Source organism: Theropithecus gelada, chromosome 7b, assembly GCF_003255815.1.
Source record: "Theropithecus gelada isolate Dixy chromosome 7b, Tgel_1.0, whole genome shotgun sequence".
NCBI lineage: Eukaryota > Metazoa > Chordata > Mammalia > Primates > Cercopithecidae > Theropithecus > Theropithecus gelada.
Window position 1 is genome coordinate 88,991,782 of NC_037675.1, and position 19,948 is coordinate 89,011,729.

The window sequence follows — 19,948 nt, forward strand, 5'->3', positions numbered from 1 at the left end:
TAATGTTTCATTATACTTCATGTAAGTATTTATTATTTTAATTATATCGAAGTGTAATAAAATCTCTTGAGTCTACCAATACAAGACAGAAAGTAGGAAGGGGCTGTAGGTATTCTGTGAGTCACAGAAAGTGAACTAGTTTCCTCATCTCTCATGGGAGTAATCAATATTCGCCAAATCAGTTTTAATTTCAAAAACTGATAAATATTAAGCATTTTAGTGAAATATTCAAATCAATTACAAGAAGAACAAAAAAATTTGATTATGTATTCCAAATTACTGGAAGGAAATAAATTACTGAAAAATAAAGTCAAGTTCAATGTTAAAAAGAATACACTCATTAAGGAAGCAAATGTGTGGTATTGTCTTGGGATTTTCCTGGTTAAAGATAATTGGGGTTTAAGGAGGGGAGAGTGGAAGGCAACATCTCCACTACCCTGAAAGTCAGAAAACTATGTTTTAAGTAAAAATAAAGCAATAATGATATAAGCATAATATTAACAATATAGAAGTAAATACTAAAAACATGAAAAGGAATATAAGAGGTTGGTTACATCTGATAAGTAACAATGCAGGTAGGGTGCAGAGAGACTAGGAAACTGATTTTTATTGTTGTTTTTTCCTTTTTTAAAAAATACGCTTTTTAGCAAAATTCGTTTCTGTGAATATATTACTTGGATTTTTTCTTCCTTAAAGGGGAAAATGAGAACATGCAGGTAAATTCAAACTTGTAAAAGAAAGTATTGCAGTGGTCACAGCTAACAAAACTGAATTCAATATAAGAAACACTAACCAAGACAAAGAAAAATATGATTTTTAAAATGAACAAGAGGGAAAAAATGTTGAAGCCTTTTGTCAGTCCTGTTAACAAGAAAACAAGGACAACTAGGCCTTCTAGAAGTTAGGACATACTAAACGGCCTCTGTATTTCAGACAAGGTGGTACTGGTACACGAATATACAAATAGATCAGTAGAATAAAATACAAAGTCTAGAAGTCAAGCCAAATACCAGTGAAAACAATACAAGATTTAAAAATGTTATCTTAAATCATTGGAACAATGTTAAACTTTTCAAATAAAGAGTTCTGGGACTCTTAAAGTCACTTAGGAATATATCAATACCTCACACCATATACTAGAATGAACTCCATATGGATCAGGAATCTAAATGCAAAGAAGGAAGAGGAGAAGGAAGTGTACAGGTCTCAGAGAAAAACACTAGAGAATTCCCCTTTATCCTCAATATACAGTAAGCTTTCTAACTATAACTTAGTATAGCAATAAAAGATTGACAAACATGATTGCATAAACTTTTAAAGATCTTTTTATAGAGGAAAAAAGTCAAAATCAAAGTAAAAAGATAATTGGCTCCCTGGAAGAAGGTATATGGAAAAAGCACCAAAGACAAACTTGAAAAAAAAAAAAAAACTCTTAAAAATTGAAAAGTAAAGAACCAAAATCCCAATAGAAAAGTAGAGAAAAGGTATCAACAGACAATTCACAAAAAGTAAATAAAAATAGTTCTTAAATAATAAATAAATAGTGTTAAAGCTCACTCATAATTAGAGAAATGCCAATTTTAATAAACAGTGAGACACCATTCCTCACCTATTAGACTGACAGAACAAAATGTATGAGAACACATTCTGCTGGTTATGTTTTCAAGAAATAGGCGTGCTCATACATTGCTGGTGGGAATGCAAACTGGTATAAACCTCTAGGAGACTTCTGGCATTGTCTAACAAAACTAGACAGAATTACATTTTAACTCAGCAATTTCACTTTTAGGAATTTAGAGTAGACCCCTTTATACACAGGGAATATATTCCAACACTGCCTTTGGATGCCTGAAACCATGGATAGTACAAACCCTATCCATATTATGTTTCTTCCTAAAAATACATATGTATGATAAAGTTTAATTTATAAATTAGGTACCATAAGAGATTAACAGCAGTAACTAATAATGAAATAGAATAATTGTAACAAAATACCCTTCATAATTTCACAAATGGAATATTTGTTCTTAGTGAAGATTTTAGCAACCTCAGCATATGATTTTTTTTATTTTCTTATAACGTTGCGAACTTTCATCTTTTCTCTTAATGGAAGCACTTCCTTGCTTCTCTTTGGCAATTCTGAATTACCAACATCACTCGTCTTGCACTTTGAGGCCCCTTATTAAATACGATAAAGGTGACTTGAGGCCGGAGGTGGTGGCTCACTCCTGTAATCCCAGCACTTTGGGAAGCGGAGGCAGCCAGATCATGAGGTCAGGAGATCGAGACCATCCTGGCCAACATGGTGAAACCCCGTCTCCACTAAAATACAAAAAATTAGCTGGGCATGGTGGTGTGTGCCTGTAGTCCCAGGTACTCGGGAGGCTGAGGCAGGGGAATCACCTGAACCCAGGAAGCAGAGGTTGCAGTGAGCTGAGAGCACACCACTGCACTCCAACCTGGGTGACAGAGTGAGACTCCATCTCAAAAAAAAAAAAAATGATTTGAACAGAAGCACTACAGTACAGTGACAGCTGATCTGATCACTGAGACAGCTACTAAGTGAATCACAGGTGGTGGAATAAGCCATGTGGAGATGGCAGATAAAGTGTGAATTCACATCCTGGGCAGGAGGGAGTGGGACGATGCAAGACTTCATCATGCTTCTCGGAAGGGCACTGAATTTAAAACTTATGAATTGTGTGCTTCTGGAATTTTCCATTTAATATTTCTGGGCCATGGTTGACTGCAGGTAGCTGAAATAGTGGAAAGTGAAACTAGATGAGAGAGGACTACTGTACAGAAAAGATCCAACAGCTAAATGCAATGTGAGATACTAGGCTAGATCGCAGACCAGAAAAAAGGGAACCCTATTTGTGGGGAAATCAGTGAAATACAAATAAAGTCCATGGATTCATTACCACTACTGTAACCATGTTAATATCCTGATGCTAACAATTATACAATGGTTATGTCATTTGTCAGCATTAGAGAATGCAGGTGAAGAGTGTATGGAAACTCTCTGTACTAATTTTGTGACTTTCCTCTAAGTAAAAATTTATCCTCCACTCCAAAAAAAAAAAAAAAAAAGGTCATATGAAATTTTAAAAATTGTGTCATGGAATAAGGCAAAAGTAGGTTTATTTTCAATTAAATAACAAAGGACTGTCTTTTACCATTACATGCAATGAAAATTAAATGTGCAGGTGATGGGCTCCAGGGCAAGGAGAACAGAATCACATACATACACACACACACACACACACACACACACACAAACACTTCTGTTAAGAAACACAAATCAATAAAACAGCCAACAGGTTGTTGACGTAAGCACTGAGTAAGCCTAAGCACAGGGATGGTATCACTAATATATTTTGGGTCCAGAAGAGACAGAATGACTTAAATGTAGAAATGGCTAGTTTTATTTATCTTGATCTAAAGTGAATGAATTATGCTATAAACACGTAAAAATGCTGGCCGGGCGTGGTGGCTCACGCCTGTAATCCCAGCACTTTGGGAGGCTGAGATGCGTGGATTACCTGAGGTCAGGAGTTTGAGACCAGCCTGGCCAGCATGGTGAAACCGCGTCGCTACTAAAAATACAAAAATTAGCCAGGTGTGGTGGCACATGCCTGTAATCCCAGCTACTTGGGAGACTGAAGCAGGAGAATCGCTTGAACATGGGAGGCGGAGGTTGCAGTGAGCTGAGACAGGGCCACTACATTCCAGCCTGGATGACAGAGCAAGACTCCATCTAAAAAAAAAAATAAAAGAAAGAAACACATAAAAATGCAACTTTTTAAAAACGCTTTACATCCGTAAGCATTTATTCTATTATGTTTCCATTACATTTTGCCTCCGGAGGAAATTACAACAGTAAATGCCCTCCACACGGAACATTTCCCACCACTACAACCACCTTCTTCAAGCATGAGGAGAAAGTGTTGCTCTATAAAACCCAATTCTCTATGAATGGCTGTCATACAAAACTGAGAAAATGGAGTGAGACACATTCCAAAAAGATTAATGACAAGCGCAATCAGCATTAATTATTGTGAGTTAAGTTTCATTTCCTGGAAATAATCACAGTGATGGAATATTTCCATTGAATTAGTTACTGCCATTGGGATTGACTTGGCTGAGTGAATTCCAAATTATATTTCTCTATACTTTTAATGTGGAACAGAAAAATGAAAGAATTTTACAGTGTACATGATTTAGATTTCACCATTAACATTTTTAGCTTATCGTTTATCTAACCATTTACTCTACTGTCCATACATCCATCCATCTTATTTCTGATGCATTTCAAAGTAAACTCTATACATTCATATCCTTTCCTGTAAACATTCTAGGATGCATCTCATTATCTAGTAAATTCCAACATAAGTCCCCTACTTTATGGGTCTATTGACTGCAATGCAGTTAGCAGCTATTGAATTTTATCCTCACCTCTGCTTCCGACCTTGAATGTAAAGGCAGCCTGATCCACAAAGACGGTCATACAGGAAGTCCTGAAATCTCAGTACTGGTCCCAAGCTGCCGTGCCAGACAGGCCCTTCACTTCTAGTCATTTAGAATCACTATGATGCATGAACCCACTCACCTACATACTCTCAGGTAGGTGGAGAGAACAGGACACTGATTATATTTTCAAAGGCAGGGACAGTGCCTGTACATCTGTACATAGGACATGATTAATATGAAACTATATATTGGCAGGACATTGTGGTGAGGTAAGAACATTTAATGTATAAGAGTCTGTTCAAATTTTTATATGTATACGACTATTTCTTAGGAGAGTTTCATAGCTTACATATTTTCAAATAAATCAGTGACTAAAGATATTGAGATCCACTGGTCTAACACTTCCCTCCTTCAGACAGTGTGCATTAGTAATTTCAGATTGCGTTATCTCTTTGGCCTGCCACATCCCACCATTGACTGATATTTAGTGTACTTCAACCAAAACCCCAATTTATTTTCCCCACACTGCACTTTTACTGTAGATCATTTTTGTTTACTTGTCTATCCTGGTGATTAGTGAGTAACTTTGTCCATTAAGCCAAATTGGATGCATCATTAACCAGAAAAAAAAGAGAAAACAGGTAGTGAAAAGTCAATAGTTGGTGATATTTACAACACTCCTCAGAGTGTGAACAAAAGAAAGATGGTTCTGGCATTTTGACTCTAGTCTTAACCCTGTGAGTCATTATTTGGAGAACTATTGAGTTACATCTTCCAGTTACCTTTCTGTGCAGAAAAATCCTTCAGGAAGTAATAGATACAGGAAAGCATCTTAGATTCATCCAGCCCCTACTGTCTCGGCTGTTATGATCTTGGATTGTAGACTGTTTCTTCCACACTGCCTGGATCTCCCACAGAATCCAGCACAATACTGTGTCCAGAGCAGGGGCTCAGTAAGCTCTTATTTTACTGGAATATCCAAGCAAGGGCCAGTTTGGAATTTACCTATATTACAGAAACATTAACCTTCTTGAAGACCAACATTTTGAGAACAGCAAGACCCTAAAAACTTTTAATTAAAATACAGTTTCCCAATTAAAGTGATCATTGGCTGAAAGGTAATGAAATCATATTTTCTAATTTCATTGTTCCAAACCAGCCTCTCCTACTTTCAGAAGGAACATCACTTTTAGGCAAGGGGGTTCTTTCTTTTAACTTTTATTTTAAGTTCAGGTGTACAAATGCAGGTTTGTTACATAGGTAAGCTTGCTTCATGGGGGTTTGGTGTAAACATTATTTCATCGCACAGGTATCAAGCCTAGTACCCATTAGTTACTTTTCCTGATTTTGTCCCTCCTCTCACCTTTCACTCTCTGAAAGTCCTCAGCGTCTGTTGTTCCCCTCTCAGTGTCTATGTGTTCTCATCAGTTAGTTCCCACTTACAAGTGAGAACATGCAGTATTTGGTTTCCTGTTCTGTTAGTTTCCTAAGGATAATGGCTACCAGCTCCATCCATGTCCCCACAAAGGACATGATCTCATTCATTTCTTATGACTGCGTAATATTCCATGGTCCACATTTTCTTTATCTGGTCTGTCACTGACAGGTATTTAGGTGGATTCCATGTCTTTGCTATTGTGAATAGTGTGGCAATGAGCATACGCATGCATGTGTCTTATAATAGAATGATTTATATTCCTCTGGGTGTATATCCAGAAATGGGATTGCTGGGTTAATGATATTTCCGTCTTTAGGTTTTTTAGGAATCGCCACACTGTCTTCCACAATGGCTGAACTAATAAGCATCATTTTCTCACCACAACCTTGCCAGCATCTGTTATTTTTTGGCTTTGTAGTAATAGCCATCTGACTAGTGTAAGATGGTATCTCCTTGTGGTTTTAATTTGTATTTCTCTAATGATCAGTGATGTCCAGCTTTTTTCGTATGATTGTCGGCTGCATGCATATCTTCTTTTGTAAAGTGTCTATTTTTTGTTTTCACCTACTTCTTTATGGGGTTGTGTTTTTTTTCTTGTAAATGTTTTTTAAGTTTCTTATAGATGATGTATATCAGACCTTTGTTGAATGCATAGTTTGCAAAAATTGTCTGCCATTCTGTCTGTTTACTCTCTTGATAGTTTTATGTGGGGTTTTTTTTGGGGGGTGGGGTTTTGTTGTTGTTTGTTTGTTTGTTTTGCTGTACAGAATCTCTGTAATTTAATTGGACCCCATTTGTCAACTTTTGTTTTTGTTTCAATTGCTTTTTGCATGTTTGTCATAAAATCTTTGCCACTGCCTATGCCCTGAATGGTATCTAGGCAGGGAATTCTTTAAGACTTTAATTCCATCTCCCATCAGTTCCATCATCTTTAGTGAGCCAGGTCTCCTCATCTGTGAGAGGCTGTTTGAGAGTGATTGCAGCTGCAGCATGTGGGGACGCAGACTGTAAACCCACTTCTGAGCTCAGAAGGAAACACTACTATAATTAATTAGGAAATCTGTCCTGCACCAGGTAGTCTAAAGAAATCCTCACCCCAAACGCTCTGAACAAGCCCAGTCCCACAGAATGATCATTATGATGTTTACGATGGCACTGTTCACTGAGTGGCCACTGAACATCCATGTCTTTGTGCTTAGTTCTCACAGAAGCTCTGTGTGGTATGTGCCATTAGTAGCCCCATTTTACTGATGACAACCTTGAGGCACAGAGAGGTTTTAGGGCTACAACTTCCTGAATGATAACCTAGCTGCATCCAACCTCAGAAGCAGCGTCTTGATTGGAATATCTTCCCCAAACAACAACAACAACAAAAAAGCTGGGGGTGGGGTGGGGAGTACACTTCTCTCTGGTAGGGGGTTGATGGAGGAGGTAACCTGGGCGAGTAGAAGTCCCTCCATCAGGAGCATCAGAGCTGTTCTTAGCTCTCTGCTGCTCTCTGGTGGCCAGTGGCCACATTTTTTTCTTGGATTGAAGAAATCCCCCAGTGCATGTCCAGGGGCCATTGATGACATCAAAACAGCTATTACTTAGGTAAACACAGACCAGTAAATAAAAGGCCACAGATAATTTATTCTGCCTACCTTCTCACTATTAAGTCATGTTTTGATAGTTTTGTTGTTTTCGAAAAAGCAGTTACTTGAAGAGCTGAATTTGCCTCTTCCCCATTCATTTGACTTAAAATGACACAGCCAGCTGACTAAATACCTCTTGCTCTGCTGTCTTCACTGTCCGTTAGCATAGACTTCAAATTTCAGCTTGGTCTATCGCTTCACTCTCTGTCTCTCTTTGACCACTCCTACACTAATTTGCACACCTAAGATTTCTCAAGTTGCTTTTTCAATAGTGGTCATAGACTGTGTCCTGTAGTACCACATAATCTCCCTATTCTGATTTAAATAAAAAGAAGCACAGTAGTGGCTGATAATAATGACTATCTTTGATCTCTTCCAAAAAGTCCTAAAATTCTACAACATGAAAGGAAATAAAAGGTATAGGGAGAATAGAACAGTGAACTACAGAAAATGACAAGAGGCATTATGTTGATGGATGGGTACTGAAAAAGATGGGTTGCTCTCAACCTTATTCAACAACAGGTGTTAAGAAAATGTATCATCTGTAATTTACTTTTTGCACCTAGATGTTTTGTGGCTTTTCTAACTATTGAGTAATAGGCTCCCTAATGGTAAATATTAGTCCATTGCTATAATCACTAAATAAATATATTTCAGCTTTTATGAAGACCTTTGAATATTCATATGGCCTTGTGAAAAGTTCTCTGCTTATCCACAGACTCCTTGAATATTTCTGCTTTCCTCTGAATTACTGGCATCTCATGTACATTATTAATATTTCTCTTTAGAGCTCTTTGAATTAACTTTTTCTGTTCACTGTCTCCCTGGAAACAACAATGTTGCCTCAGTGTAGAACAAGAGAAAGATAACAAAGGAAATGAACTTCCCCCAGTTTTCTGCAGTGAGAGGAAGTGCAGCAGATTAGAGAGGGAGGATTAGAATCCACCAACGTTCAGCGTGAGAACGAGAGGATTGTTGCCCTTTAAAAGCCAAGGCAGCTGAATAAAAGCTGCATTGTAAACACAATATAACACTAAGCAAGCAGATGTACCCATCCAAGAAATCTGACACCTAGATGACAGGTGTTATATTTAATGTTCTAGAATGTTCCCAGGTCCACACAAAATCCATCTCCTGGCTACTTACAGGTCCCTGAAACTATATGATAGCATGGCTAAGGCTTTTCTAACTCACGACCCTTTATGATAAACATCTCTCAAGCCCTTCTTCAATGGTATTTAAAAACCCAAACTAAACAACTTACCTAAAATCCCACTTCTAGAATATATAAGTCATAATCAATATCTTAGCCTCTGTTTCTCTGAAACTGCTCTTCCTAGAAACTAGACTGTGAAGCAAAGATTCACATGCAGAAAGGTTACTGAAGGACATCTCAGGATCAACCTTTGGGTTTTTTAGGGAAGGGGCAGCAGAAGAGCAAGGCTGGGCAGAAAGAGAAGTTGAACTGAGATGCAGGTGCAACAAAGGCCTCAGTCAATCATACATGAAGCTCTGGATCTGAGATGGCACTTCAAGTTGTCTTGAGTTGAGGCATGAAGGCTGGGCCTTTGTATCCTGTCATGAAAAGTCACTGGAAAAAGGTTATATCAAGGGAAGGGCATGACCTTGAGCAATGTAGCCCTGTCCTGAAAGGAACACAGTGATGAGCTGTCAATAGTTAACACTGTCAGTAGCTGAGGTGATAAGTGTCTTCTCCTAAAGGGAGCATCTACTATGCTCAACCGTCAGTTTGGTATCCTCCTCCTTGCAGCAGGAGACAAGAGGAGCCCAGGTACCAGTCCTCGATTAATGGACTGCAATTGTCATTGTTGCCCTTCTATCATCTGAAGTATCAAGGCACAAAAGTGGGTTTTCTAACCAAAGTCACATAGGCTTCCAGGGCATGTCATCAAATCCTCTTCTAGTTCTCTAAATAGTACATTAAAACCCAGACATTCTTAGTACATCACCCTGGCCTATCAATCAATCCCAATGAATGCCCATTGAACTAATAACACAGAGAAAGTATTTTCAAGGAACTTGTACTTTGCAGTCACTGACAGCTGCTTTATCTTCTGTGACCACTCCTCCAACATAATTCTTCCCTGGGCCCAATGTCCTAGAACTCAGAGTAATTTTAGTATGAACGCAGATTCGCCCATTATGTAGCATTAGGTCTTAAGTGTTACCGAAGATTCACTGCAAAAACAGGCAACTCTGGAGATTAGGCTCTTCTCATAAGGCACGGTGCCAATATCCTATGGATGTAGCAAAGTGGATCTCATAGGTTAATCTCCTAGCTTCTACAACCAGGTTTGTCCTTGGCTCATGAAGTAGAGGGATAGGGATCCCAGGTTCTATTATCAGTGGATGTATGCAGATTTTTAAATTCTTTAGGCTGGGCACAGTGGCTCACGCCTGTAATCCCAGCACTTTGGGAGACTGAGGCGGGTGGATCATGAGGTCAGGAGATCAAGACTATCCTAGCTAACATGGTGAAACTCCATCTCTACTAAAAATGCAAAAAATTAGCCGGGTATGGGGGCAGGCACCTGTAGTCCTAGCCACTTGGGAGGCTGAGGCAGGAGAATTGCTTGAACCTGGGAGGTGGAGGTTGCAGTGAGCAGAGATCATGCCACTGCACTCCAGCCTGGGCAACAGAGTGAGACTCTGTCTCAAAAAAATGATAATTTTTAAACCACTTATCTCTCCAGCTGCTTTACATAAGGCAAATCACAGTAATACAAGTTAGCTTTCATTTTCTACCTCATTTCTTAAGCCTTCTGAATTCTATTGTGTTTGTCATTTCATCAGAAACCCTCAGGTGGGTCGGCTGATCAAAATTGTCTTCCTGATCTCCTCCAAGAGACTCTCTTGGTGTATGAGTAATAAACCAACAGGCAAATTTGGCTGTATTTTTGTGAAAATGGTAAATTTGTGAGCCAGTTAATAGGATCTTAATAGACCAGGCCTTGCTTTGTGTTATGTGCATTTGCTGAAGTTTTGCCCTATCATTTTGACCCTCAGTTTTCTATGCAGAACAAACACAGAAACAGCTTTCTCTGACCCTCAGCAGGGAGCAGAGAAGGAGCTCTGTTTATGCCTCTCACTGTACTGTGATGGGTCCCTAATTTAAACCCTAGGAAACGGATTTATTTAAAACTCATCAGTGGCGAAAGAAAAACCATGCTTTCTTCCTTTAACCACCTGTGTCCATTATTGACCCCATTGTTTTTAGTCAGACAATCTGTGGAGAAAGAACAATTTGCTTCTTGGTTCAAGTTCAAGCTTTGCCAAGAAAGACAGAAAATCATTACCAGCTGAAAAAAAAGTTCAATTATTTATAGGAAATGGTTAGAGGCTGGGCACGGTGGCTCATGTCTGTAATCCCAGCACTTTGGGAGGCTGAGGTGGGCGGATCACAAGGTCAGGAGTTCAACACCAGCCTGGCCAACATGGTGAAAGCCCGTCTCTACTAAAAATACAAAAAATTAGCTGGGCATGGTGGCATACACCCAGCTACTCAGGAGGCTGAGGCAGGAGAATTGCTTGAACCTGGGAGATGGAGGTTGCAGTGAACCAAGATCATGCCACTGCACTCCAGCCTGGGTGACAGAGCAAGACTCCATCTTAAAAAAAAAAAAGAAAGAAACAAAAGAAAATGATTAGAAGCCCTCTACCCTAATCCTATGATCAGTTGTCCACCGTCCCCAAATCACTCCCACAATTTACATTTTGTCAGCAGAGAGTATTAAACCATCTGAACAAGCCCAATACCCTGTCACAGTAGAGGTGAATGTAAAAGCTTAGAGCTCAATGTGTCTGTGGAAAAGACCTTGAGGATGACAGAGCAAGCAAGAGGGGTTGAACACTGATGTTCCCTCTCCAGCAGGAACTTTATCTTCTGTGGAATAAGCTGTTACACAAGAAAGCGTCCCAAGAAGGACATTTTGACATTTTTAAAGCAAACAATGGGTTCGGTGAAATGACTCTTCTCTGCCCTCACTTGGCAAGAACACTTCCATTTTTTCCAAGTACACTCTCTTAAAAACATTGGTCTTTGTGTCCCCAAAAATAAGTCTTCCCATTCTCATTTTCCACTGACAGCATCCTTGGCAATTCAAATTCTATCCATATCGCTTTAAACTTTGCCTCTTGTATTAGTCCATTTTCACACTGCTATAAAGAACTGCCTGAGACTGTGTAATTTATAAAGAAAAGATATTTAATTGGTGCACAGTTACACAGGCAATACAGGAGACATGGCTCGGGGAGCATCAGAAAACTTACAATTATATTAAAATGGTAAAAGGGAAGCAAGCACATTTTCACATGACAGCGAGAGAGAGAGCAAAGGGGGAAGTATTACAAACTTTTAAACAACCAGATCTTGTGAGAACTCACTCACTATCATGACAACAAGAGGGAAATCCACCCCTATGATTCAATAACCTCCCAGCAGGTCACTCACCCAACACTGGGGACTACAATTCAACATGAGATTTGAGTGAAGACACAGAACCAAACCATATTATTCTGCTCCTGGCCCTTTGAAATCTCTGGTCCTTCTCACATTTCAAAACAGATTCATGTCTCCCCAACAGTCCCCTGAAGTCTTAACTCATTCCAGCTTTAACTCAAAAGTCCAACTCCGAAGTCTCACCTGAGACAAGGCAAGTCCCTCCTGCCTGTGAGCTTATAAAATCAAAGCAAGTTAGTTACTTCCTAGTTACAATAGAGGTACAGGCATTGGGTAAATTTTCCCATTCTGAATGGGAAAAATTGGCCAAAATGAAGGGGATACAGGCTGCGTGCAAGTCCAAAACCTAACCAGGCAGTTATTAAATCTTATAGCTCCAAAATCTCCATTGACTCCATATCTCAAATGCAGGGTACAGTGATGCAAGGAATGGTCTCCCACACAGCTCCACCCCTGTAACTCTGCAGGGTACAGCTCCCACAGTTGCTTTCATGAGCTGTAACTTTTCAAAGCACATGATTCAAGCTGTCAGCGGATATACCATTCTGGCATCTGGAGGGCAATGACCCTCTTCTCACAGCTCCACTAGGCAGTGCCCTGGGGGAGACTCTGTGTGAGGGCTCCAACCCCACATTTTCCTTTTGCACTGGCCAAGCAGAGGTTTTCTATGAGGGCCCCACCCTGCAGCAGACTTCTACCTGGGCATCCAGGCATTTCTATACATCCTCTGAAATATATGTGGAGGTTCCCAAAGCTCAACTCTTCTATTCTGTGCACCCACAGGGCCAACACCACGTGGAAGCCTCTAAGGCTTGGGATTTTCACCCTCTGAAGCAATGGCCTGAGCTGTATCTTGGCCGCTTTTAGCTATGGCAAGAGCTAGAGTGGCTAGGATGCAGGGCTCCATGTCCTGGGGCTGCACAGAGTACCAGGACCCCGAGCCTGGCCCAGGAAACAATTTTTTTCTCCCAGGCCTCCAGGACTCTGATGAGAGGAGCTGTCATGAAGATCTCTGACATACCCTGAGACATTTTCCCTATTGTCTTGGCTGCTAACATTCAGGTCCTCATTCCTTATGCAAATGTCTGCAGCCAGCCTGAATTCCTCCCTAGAAAATGGGTTTTCTTTTATACCACATGGTCAAGCTGTAAATTTTCCAAACTTTTATGCTCTGCTTCCCTTTTAAATAAAATTTCCAGTTTCATATAATCTTTTTGTGAATGCATATGATTGAACAACTTCAAAATCAGTCAGGTCATTTCTTGAATGTGTTGCTGCTTATAAATTTCTTCTACCAGGTACTCCAAATCAATTCTCTCAAGTTCAAATTTCCACAGATCTCCAGGCCAAGGACAAAATGTCACCAGTCTCTTTGCTAAGGCATAACAAGAGTGACTTTCACTTCAGTTCCCAATAAGTTTCTCATCTCCATCTAAGACAACCACAGCTGGGGCTTTATTGTCATATCACTATCAGCATTTTGGTCAAAATCATTCAACAAGTCTCTAAGAAGTCCCAAACTTTCCCATATCTTCCTGTCTTCTTTAAGTTCTCCAAACTTTTCCAAGTTCTACCTGTTACTCAGTTCCAAAGTCACTTCCACATTTTCAGGTTATCTTTATAACAGTGCCCTACTCTGATGGTACCAATTGTCTGTATTAGTCTGTTATCACACTACCAAAGGACTGGCTAAGACTGGGTAATGCATAAATAAAAGAAGTTTAATTGACTCATGGTTCCACAGGTTGTACAGGAGGCAGGCTGGGGAGGCCTCAGAAAACTTACAATCATGGCAAAAGGGCAAAGGGAAAGCAAGCACAGCTTCACATGGCAACTGGAGAGAGGGAGAGAGTAAAGGGAGAAGTGATACACACTTTTAAACAACTAGATCTCACAAGAACTCACTATCATGAGAACAGCAAGGGGGATATCTGCCCCCAGGATCTAATTACCTCCTGCCAGATCCCTCCCCCAGTATTAGGGATTACAACTCAACATCAGATTGGGGTGGGGACAGAGAACCAAACCACATTACCTTTTCCAGGGAGCCCCTCTCCCTGCCAAGCCCATGTGATCTTGTCCCTGTCTTACTTTTTACAAGAGTTTCACTATGTACCAGAAAAATTGACAGTTGGGTGAACCTTCAATGCCTATGTTTTTATCTTGTCTCCCTAGCATCCATTGCTTCAGCATCTGAAACTTTGATATTGTGGTCACGACCTATTTACTGTCCCTCTCTGCCTCAGCTGTGCCTCCTTTGCTCTGTTGGTTTTCTCTTTGCTCTCACTATCTGCATGCCATTATGCTGCTACCTCGTGTATTCTGTTCTCTGCCATCCCTCTGTGTGTCTTGGCTTCTACCATGCCCTACTGTTGGCTGGTTCCTTTCCATGTTTCATATTCACCCTTGCAAAAATGTGACCCCTGCCTACTCTGGTCACCCAGTGTACTTGTCCTCATTCTGATTATCTATGGCCCAGATGCCAGGTTCATATGGTACCAAGAAGTGTGACCCATGTGTAAAAAACTACTCAGACCAGGGTGAGCATGAGGTAAACACATGGTTTCTCTGGAGGACAAGTTCCACAAAGCCATTTCCACAATTCCTGACCCTTCTGTGTCTCCTCAATATACCCAACATAGTATATGGAAAAAACTGCTTAAAATGGGCTTCTCTTTTAACTTTATCTAAAGCTCACTTTGCAGCAGACAACTAAGGATATACCTCCAAGTTAAATTTCTGCTGATTTTTGTAAGAATCTCGTATCTCAACATTTCTCTGTACTATCATTTTCTTCATATATTTCTGGAACTAAAGTCCTTGCCTCATTCAACATTTAATTCAAACTGAATGTCTTTGGGATAACTTTTCTTGGTTAAATATTTTTGGTCAGTCACGTAAAACATATGTTCATTGAAAGCAAAATATTTTCTGAGTGCTTGCATAAATTCTGACTTGCATTGTAATGTGGCTGTCACATATGTTGGCCCAGGGGCCATCATGATTGTTGAATTAAATTCCGTAACATTCTTAGTGTAAGAAAGAACCATAGAAGCTATAAGGTTCAATTTTAATTGTATCACACCTGGAAAGTGGTCATTTAGGCCCAAAAAGGACAATTTCATTGATGGGAAGATCAACTCTTACCAGAAAGACTTTTTGTACACTGACCTAAAACCCTTTTTTCTGTATCTACTCATTTGTTTTAATCTAAATAAGATTCAACAAAAAGAAAGCCTAATTTTATGTTTCACATAAAAGTCTGTTAAATATTTAAAGATAGCAATTGAGTATTTCCCAAGTGCTTTTTCCAGGCTAAATAGAGAGAATTGGCTGACTCAGAGATTCTTTTTTGCTTGGTTTTGATATCATAATCTTTTATCAATTATAACAGCAATAACAATGAGAAGTGCTCAATTTGTCCATTCATTCCTCATGTGGCAGAATTTTTAATGTTTTATCCATATCATTCTTCTCTGGATGGATGTTGTGATAGTGTTTCCTAGAACTAGACATAAATCACACTATTCACTAGGACTATGTGTAAGTCTGTAATCTCTGGATTCAAACAAAATATTCCATGAACAAAGTTCACACGTTGGGCTGACATTAACATTTCTTGCCCTTCCCCAAGTCACTTCACATGGCTGGGCCGTGTTGTCTCTGCCATGTTCACACTGTATTTCCAGTTTCTAGCACTTCCGTATTCTGGATAGCAACCAGCCTGGTGATTGGCACTTATCATATGTTAAGGAAACCATGCTGAATGAATGGCTTGTAGCCAGTTCTGACCCTTAGTTCTTTGACATGAAAACCTCTTATAATCTTATGACATGCCATCCTATGATTTTACTTTTAACTAACTTTTAACCTTATTAAATTTCAGCTCAACACATTTGTTTCATTATCCTAGCCTATCAAAATAACTTTAATCATCCATTCCTAAACTTTTAGCTCTTCCATCTAACATTGCTTCAGTCACATATTTGGTAATATGTTGAAGGAAGCTGCTGAATGAAAATATTATATAAGCCAGAGTCAACAACAGAGTTCTTTGATGTGTCACTACAACTCATTCTCCAAGTTACCATAATCCATACATCAAACTCTCCTAGTATAGTCAGTAAACTAACACAAATCTTTCAGAGTTACTGAAAGTAGAATTAGCTTGCTTTCTCCTTTTTCCACAAATGAGCATGAGATAATTTATTAAATGCTTTCCTAAAGCCAAGGTATCATAGGATACTATACTAAGCAGGATTCACCAGAGAAACAGAACCAAGGGGGTTTGTGTGTGTGTGTGTGTATGTAGTGTATGTGGCACTTGTAAATGTACCCTACAAAACAGGAGGTTCTGTGTGGACATAATTTGTCTTAAGGTTACAGAGGTGGGAAAGTCCCTTCTACTATATATACATAGACACACACACACACCCCATTGGTTCTGTTTATATCTATCTAGCTATCTGTCATCTATATGCATATATATATAGAGAGAGATGTATTATCTATATAAATACGTGTGTGTGCATATATACATATATGTGTGTGTGTATATATACGTGTGTGTGTGTGTGTGTGTATGTAGAGAGGGAGAGAGAGAGAGATTTATTATGGAGTCCAAAGACCTGAAAATCAGGGTGGAGGTGACGTAGTAAGGGGAGTGGTTACTGGTGTAAGTCCCAGAGTCCAACCACCCAAGAACCAGGAGCCCCAATGTCTGAGGGTAGGAGAAGATGGATGTCCCAGCACAAGAAGAAAGAGTGAATTTGCCCTTCCTCATTTGTTTTGCTTGTTTGTTTGCTTTGTTCTATTGGGTTCCTCAGTGGTTTGGATGATACCCGTCCACTTTGAAGAGGGTGATCTTTTCACTCAATCTACCAATTCAAATGCTAATCTCTTCTGGAAACACTCTCACAAACTCACCCAGAAATAATGTTTTACCAACTATCTTGGCATCCTTTAGCCCAGTCAAGTTGACATATAAAACAAGTTGACATATAAAATTAGCCATTACAGATTTATTGTTGCATGCTCTCTTTCAAGTTTTTTAAAACAAGAGTTTCTCTATACAGATATAAAGATTGTTATATCTGAAGAGACTTTTCCATCTCTATAACCTCAAGATAAATTATGTCCACACAGAACCTCCTATTTTGTAGGGTACATTTACAAGTGCCACATCCATTATTTACTGAATATCTGCCAAACATAAAGGACTCTGTTCAGTGAGGGATGTACTGTATCTTGTGAAATGATCTTCATTACAACCTTATTCATCAAGTATTCTTCTCTCCCTGAGGAAATCAAGGCTCAGAAATGCTAAGTAATTTATATTGAGTTCTCTTATGAAATATCTGTTGTCCTGTGACTTATTACCAGGGCTGGCCACAAAATTTGTGAGATCCACTGAAAAATTAAAATTCAGAGCCCCTTGTTCAAACAAAACAGGAAACAGTTAGTGTTCTAAAGTGCACTAAAATATAATGCTTTTTCTTTTCTTCCACTCTCTCTCTCTCTATCTGTTATGGTCATGTTTACTTGCTACTTAATGTTATTCTCAGTAAAGAAAAATTAAAAATTTAAATTATTAACATGAATTTTACCATGTATCTTTACATTATGCAATGCCAGTTTTAAATGCAAATATATTTTATATGTGAAATCACAAAATCTCTGTATTTGAGAATTCATACATGTGTATACATTTCATTTAAAGAAGGTAAATGCACAACTTAACTATTTTTATTTCACTTGTAGATGCAACACTCTCTACCTTTGGCTTACTGACAAATAAGGAAGGACTGAAAGGAAAATGGACTATAAGTTATTCCTTTCATTCAATGTCATCACTTTCATCATAAGTAGTTGAGTAATACAGGGAAGAAACATGAATGAGAAAGACAATGAGAGAGTGCCTTCATCCTTAGTGTTTTCTAGAATGCCATTGCCTTTTTTCTCTATTCAAGGCAAGTTCTGGTTCCAAAGGAGTGCATGGAGAATCTGGGGCAACCGTGCCTCTGATTATAGACTCGTTAACACAGCACAATTACTTCGTACTTCCTTAATTCTTGCTAAACTCCACATATGGTGGGGCCACCAGAATTCTGCATTAATGAGGCATCAAGAGCTCTATATATGAATGGGATGATGACAGCAGACAGACACACTGTGCGTATCTCCTCTGCCCACATGCATGCTCCATTGTCCCATCAGATGTCATTTGGCAAAACACAAGTTCAAAAATAAAATTATTAAGAATTTCAAGACAGCCACAGCAGAGTATTAAACCAAAGCCCATGCCTTTCTGATTTGGAGGCCCTGTGTGACTTCACAGGTCACGCGCATACGAAGTTGGCTCTGGTTGTTGCCACCAATCGTTGGACTCCTGCCTGCATCTGAGACCTCCTCTCTGGCAATTCATTCCCCTGCTTCCTACTCTCCAGACTCGGCCATTTTTAGTTGTTAAATATTTTCAAGCAATTTCATGCCTCACTTCCTTCACATGTGCTATTACCTCCACCTGGAAAACCGTTCCCCCTGGTATTCACATGCTCCTCTGCTTCTCATCATGGAGGCAACAGCTCCAATGTTCACTCCAAGTTTTCCCCAAGTGCCCTTTCAGACACTTCCCTTTGCTCTAACATGGCACTCTATTTTATCTTCCTTATATAACATGTCATTATCTGAATCCATCTTGTTGATGCATTCACTTTTCACTGCCTGACTCTTCCATTAGAATGTAGACTCTGGGAGAGCCACCAACTCATCTGACTTGCTCACTACTGAGTCCAGATCCTAAAACCTGGCCGAGCACAGGGCGGGCGCTCAATCTGTATTTATAAAGTGTACATACAAATGAATGAATTACTGAGCTTCTGCTAGACCACGCCTTATAGTTCCTTCTCAATAAATATCAATTACATTATAAATGTGCATGAGATGATGAATATAGTGGAACTCAAGGTCCTTAAAAGGAGACAATTGTGCAAAAGAATTAACTATAATAGGGATGAGATAAATTACTTAAAAACAGATATGTAGAAATGGCCACGTATTTCTCTCCACCCCCACTCATTTCCCTTTTCCTTTCCTTGCAGCAAAGACATAATATCGGGCTGGTAACAGCCCAGCTGTTACCATGGCAACTGACTATGTGGACACAAACTTTCAGCTGAGCTGAAACCACATGATGGAGAAAGAATTGTTTGGCCAAAGCCTATGGGAAATAATTACAATGATGACAGAGGAAAGAATTAGCCAAGTAAATTGGTTTTGAACAACTGCATCTTAGGCAGATAAGAAAATAGAAGCTAAAGCTGAATCACACCTAAAAATATCTATCTTTACTGGAAAGTCACACAAAGTAAAAACAAAAAAAAAAATCCACTTTGTAAAGAAACAAAGTTAAATACAAGCTGATCTGGAGGAAATAGTGCCTTTTCAGACACTTTGGTCATTTCTAATTCAAGTTGAAACTGAACTGGCCTACCTTTGCCTGAGTTTCAATATATTTTAATACAATTGAAGAATTCTTGAAAAAATAATGGGTAAATCAAATATTTAAAAATCATATCTGAATTTAAGTGCACTGCTTGGCGTGGTTTATAAAGAAACTTCGGGAATATCCTTCTGTTAAGCAAATAATTCCTTTTTTATAGGAGTAGACAGTCCTTCATGCATAGATCTTATAAGCTTTTATATGATAAATATTTTAAAGCCAGATTCCCCCAGTGACTAAACCAGCATTATTTAACTGGTTATTTTCAAATGATGTCATCTTTCTGGATCTCAGTTTATTCATGTGAAACTGGGAAAATTAAGATTTTCCAGCCACTGACCTCACCTTTCAATTTCTCTGCTTCTTAAAGTTATCTGTAAAAATACACACAAACCAAATACCCTGAAAGTTGCCACACTTGCTCT